The sequence below is a fragment of the Cupressus sempervirens genome, chromosome 8, assembly GCF_028749045.1.
Source record: "Cupressus sempervirens isolate cs-2001-9-10 chromosome 8, ASM2874904v1, whole genome shotgun sequence".
Taxonomy (NCBI): Eukaryota; Viridiplantae; Streptophyta; class Pinopsida; order Cupressales; family Cupressaceae; genus Cupressus; species Cupressus sempervirens.
In genome coordinates, this window is record NC_143125.1 from 221,854,620 (window position 1) to 221,860,803 (window position 6,184).

Genomic DNA, 6,184 nt, shown 5'->3' on the forward strand with positions numbered 1-6,184 from the left:
TTAAGTTTGGAAGAATAAGGGATTTGGGGGTAAAAAGGTAAAGCCAGAGTTTGAGAACAAAAAAAATAAATCAATGCCTTGCTTCCTTTTACATGTAGTGCATTCCACTTTGGAGAGAGAGGGAATGAGGTGGAAGTGACATCATCAAGGTGTACACATGTGGAGGTGGAGTACTCAACACATGGTTCAATGAGTTATGATTTCAATTTTTCTAGTTGGGGTGAAAGATAAGGTAAGGGTAGTGTGTTAGTAGTTTTCTCACTTGATTTTATTTTTTATTTTTATTCATTTTATAATTACATATTCCTTTATAAAATGGCATTCAAAGATTTGAAAGGAATCGTTAAAAGAATATTCTCTATTATCAAACGAAATTTAAACTTTCAATATAGATTCTAGATAGCAATTTTGCTCCAAAATAGATGAAATTTTTCAAGGCCTATTTTTCTCATAAGCATTAGGATTTCTTATAGAAATTTTAACATGACAAGATATACTAATGTTTTTTCATTTTCTAGGATGGAGTATATTACTAGATTTTGATGTTATATTTTGCAATCAAATAGGAGTATTTATCAATGGTTACTAACAATGCAATAATGAGTAACATTCATCTAAATTGAATTTCTTCTAATACATATTCATAATCAAATTGCCTAACTTTGTGAAACATCATTGAATCTAATTACCATTGATCTTATGCATATGGAATGAATTATCATCAGTACATAGAAATTCATAAGAAATGAATTGCTCCTCTTTTCTCAACATACATGGGCTAGCCACTTCATGTGTGTGTGTGTGTGTGTACATATATACACATATATACATATATACATACATATATACATATATATATATATGTATGTAAATATATACATATATATATACATATATACATACATATATACATATATATACATATATATATATACATATATATGTATATATATGTATATATGTATGTATATATGTATATATATATGTATATGTATATATATATATATGTATGTATGTTTGTATATAGATACATATACATATATATACATATATATATACATACATACATATATACATATACACACACACATATATATACATATATACATATCATATATACATATATATATATGTATATATGTATATGGATATATATGTATGTATATATGCATATGTATATATGTATATATGTATATGTATATATAGATATGTATATATGTATATGTATATATAGATATGTATATATACATATATGTATGTATATATACATATAGATACATATATACATATATACATATATCTCTACATATGTATATACATATTTATATACTTACATGCACATATATATGTGTGTGTGTGTGTAATCGAAACCTATTTCAAGGACTCAACCAGGAAAGAATCAGGGAAGAAAATCCGATATTGTTGTCATTGTAAATATAAAGTTAACAATGAATTATACATCATGATTGTTTTCCTGAGGAGAACTCTCTATAAAATTTGACTCAAGAACATTAAAACTTTGAATCTAGTTTGGCTCCATATCAAGGTATCAATTACATAATTTGTAAATTTACATTGAGATAACTATGGAGAAACAAAAATGACCTGGTGACAATTAGATCCAAACACAATGACACATTCAACCAACTAATTGCATAAGTTTTCCCAACATGTTCCATATTGAACCAAGACTAGGGAGGTGGATTTTTCTAGGGTAGGAAATGTCAATCACAACACCAAAATATATGCCACTTTTGAGGCTAATAATCACATAGAACTTTCATTATTTTACTTCTTATCTCCCCAAACATAAAATAGTTTGTATTACAAGTAGGGGCCCATAACACCATACTTTCTCCCTCTCCCCATCATGAGGAGATACTTTGCACTGACCCAGAGTCCAATGAAGGCCCTCCTCCCATACATGGCCACTTCTGCCTTATTCAAGGGTGAGTAATGCCAACCCACCTTTAATAGTATTCCACACAAAACAAAATGGGAAATATGAAGGAAACAAATAAGAAACCTTGAATAACTCATCCCACACATGTTTCATCAAACACATGAAATACACACACGTCAAATAGGTTTAGTTAAACAAATTAAAACAAAGCATGAAGAACAAGGCCACGAAGGATTATACCTTCACAGAGGTTATGGAAATGGAGTTTTTGAGAAGAGTTAATCCTTCTTCCTCTTCCAATCCAATCTTGACTCTCTCTAAATGTAGAGAATGGGTGAATACCCTTCAAGCGTCAAAATGATAACTAAATAGGCTTCTATACTGACCCACCTAAAATGGCAATAACTATAGACTTGACTCAAGCCTTCTGGGGTCTTTCAACTTGATCATACCATTAAGAAAAAATTTATGGTGAAGTGTAAACTTGGAAAACTCAAGGAGATGTTCAATTTTCACACTAAAGGGAGAATGAGATATTTAGGAGGACATAAATGTCAATAGAAGTATCTAGAAGGGTAGAAAATGTCCCCAACCCATACACATACCCCTAGGCACTTAGATTGCATTAAATTTTCCCTCCTAGGATCATTTTAGGACCTATAAACTAGCTTGAAATATTTGAACTTTCTAAAAACCCTAGGAATGCAAACTTTCCACTAAACCCTAATTAGAGTAATTAATCTAGGTTACCAACTAATTATTCATACGTTACTAACTTAATTATTATCATAATATCAAGTTACTTTGCTAACCCTAATTAACATGTCAATACACATATACAAATTACTAGTGTTAAAGGACACCATAAGATTCACTGTTATGTAATATTAGACACCTTATAATTATAGAATGATAGACACATTCATATTATGATACAAATAAGATATGAAAGAATAGGGTTTGAATCTCTTCATTAGACTCAACCCTAGATTTCATAGATTGTACATAGGGTCATTTTTTGATTCTCCATTAGATTTCATGATTAATAATCATGCACACTCAATTCACACATCAGTAGCTCAATAAAAATCACACACACACACACAACTTATTTGAATAATCACATTAATCAAAATTTCAAACATTCATTTAAATAACCTTTATCTCATTTCTACTCACATATTTAACCATTACAAATTATAGTTAATTAAAGTATTAATCACATTCCTAATGTTAAATTCATTTATTGTGATACACCATCATTATTCATGCTAATAAAATATCAAATAACATGATTAAGTATTTTAAAGTAAAGCATCACACGACATAAAATAATATAATAATGTCTGGTCCATTTGACAATGTCTTGACATATTGAGTCATAATATGTCAAAATAAAAATGTATTAGGTGTACTTTGATGGATCAGGGCAAGGCCTCACATAAAAGTTCCTATTTTAAATCATTTCCATTTATTATTAATAATATTAAAGTAATCTTATCCCACATCAAAATTACACATTATATCCTTAAAGTATTTGATGAAGGTATTTGGTAAAGGGGATATCACTTTCCTTTTGATAGGCCTTGGTTCTCTTGTTTTGACCTTTGCAGAATATAATACTATTGTTCCTTTTTTGGATATGATTCATTATTTCTCTCTAATTTCTAGAAAAGTTGTGTTATAAATTTTTGATGTGGGAAATGGGTACATAAACACATAGAACAAAAGTTAAGAATATATATTTATTACCCTTCCTCCCAAATATGTTAGAGAATGGAAAAGTAATTTCAATTATAACCCTCATATGAATCCAATAAAAATTGACACAATCTAACTAGATCATGGTCTATTGATGCCATATCTATGGGTCTCTCAAATGTATACTCAAGAGGTCTCTTCTTTTCCACTTTATTGTGTTTATTTTGATTATTGATATTTTTTATAATTGTTCATCCACAAATATGTATGTAAATAAAATATGTATAGTTTATCCACAAATAAGATAGATCTAAAAGTTCTAATTCATATATCCATTGATGTAATTATCCTAGCTCTTTAATGAAGACACACCAATTATGAAGATATCATTCCTTGATAGCCAAGTCCACTATATCCAATGAAGAAGAAACCTAGATTGTGAGAAATAAGTGCAATAATAATGACATCAATGAGCTTAGGTAATAATTGATGATCAAATTCAATGAGAAAACTCCCTTTTATATCAAATTTAATATGAAATCCAAAAAGTGGGTCAGATGCATTTGAGCAAGAAGGAATGGAAAGCCTCGAGAAACTCTTGATATCCCATGAAAACTCTCCTGGGGTAGAAGTTGATATCAACCCCTAACCTAGGGTATGGGTCAAGATAGACATATACATTGGGTAAGGGTCAATCTGATCATTTTACCATCAATGTTTATTGCTTGGAATACCCTCCAGGCTTTAAGGGATAGAAAAATAACATTTGGTAAAAGATAAATACTAAGGAAAAAGGTATAACTTCAAACATGAATCTATCCATGTTCCAGGTGATCACCAAAAGGAGGGACACAAACCCTTACAAAGAAATTGAACACTTTATAAGATGGTATAGATTATATTGGGAGTGATATTAGATGATTTTGTTGATAGAAGATTATTTTTTTAAATGAGCATCTCACATTTTTTAACATTCTCACTAATAAAATGACACGCCACAAGATCTAGGTCTAGAAAATTTGTCTTGATAGTTGGGGATATACCTTTGTCTCAAACTCTTGAGTTTAAGACTCTTTTCTTTTCACTATATAGAATATTTTCCAATAGGTCATTTAGTTGTTGATTATGAAAAATCTTATCATAACAATGCTACTTCATAAATAAATTATCTTCATGAGAATCATGCTATGGGTAATGTATAGTACCTGTCCCATTTGATCTCTATAAGTCATCCTAAAGGATGCAATCTTTATGTTCTTTCCTTTTGTGTGATCATCTTGGGAACCATGAGTAGTCTACACCATTAGGGAGATTTGATTTATGTTGTTGTATCAGTAGGTTGCTTATGTTTTATACCTAATTTATGAGATTGTGATGTATTAGGAAGTTCATTGATATTTGTACCAATGGTTACCCAGATTTATAGGGTATCATGGTGTTGTTCTATGAGTACCACTGAGATGTGAACATTAGTTGCACTATTTTATTTGGTCTCCTACACATGACTTTGTTTTCATAGTAGTGTTGAATCACATGTTTGATCATGTTAACCTTTAATATTTTATCCATATCTAAATAATGGTGCTTATGATGTCATTTGGTGCATATTACATATGAGGTTCCTGATGTTTCTTCAAGATGATTGTCTAAGACATTATGTGATATTGTGCCTTATATGCTATTGAGTGTTCCACTATTATTTCCATTAATAAATTCTTTGAATAATTGGGAAATGAGTTACCCATATTGGATTCATGGTTTATTTTTCTATAGATATTTATCTCATCCATATGGTAGACTTATGGAGTGATGAAAATTGACTATTTAAATAGAATTGATTAGATGTGCTTATTATGTGATTATGCATACTTGTTGCTTTGGCTATTATATAGTGTGCATCTAGACATGGTGTCATTTTTTAAATGTACAAGACTTATATCCTTAACATTGGAACTTGGAAGTAGTGATTTATCCTTTCATGTTGATCCAATATCATCCTTGTATGGGTGACATATCTTTATATTTGTTATTATTAACCCTCTAGTAATTTATTAATCTAGATTCATTGTGTGAATAGACCCATGAGTGTGAATGTGCATATAGAGTTCCATGCTTATTCTGAGAATTAATGAATTAAATGCTGATTTAAATGATCTATGGTAATTTTATTATTTGATTGAAATTTATTTTATTTACCAACTAATTCATTGTTGTTGAATTCCAAGAAAACAAAATTACATCCTTTAATTTGGGAAAAGGGCTAGTTATTTATTAAGTCATTTTAATAACCTAATTTATTAATCACTTTCACAAATTTATTATATTGGGAAATGAGAAATTTATCTCACTTATACTTTTCCATCTTTTGTTTTGAGAGTAAAACTAGTCAAAATCTCTTTGGGAAATTTTAGTATATTTCTTGTTATTGGACTTTGGCTTAATGGATCATCATAAGAGTGGCATGGTTGGATTCATATTGGAATTTCTCTACTTTGCTAAGTATTTTATTTGATTCAATGAAGTATTCATTTATTTTTTCCTATTCTTAGTTTTTACAAAACATGAGAGGCATGGCCATTT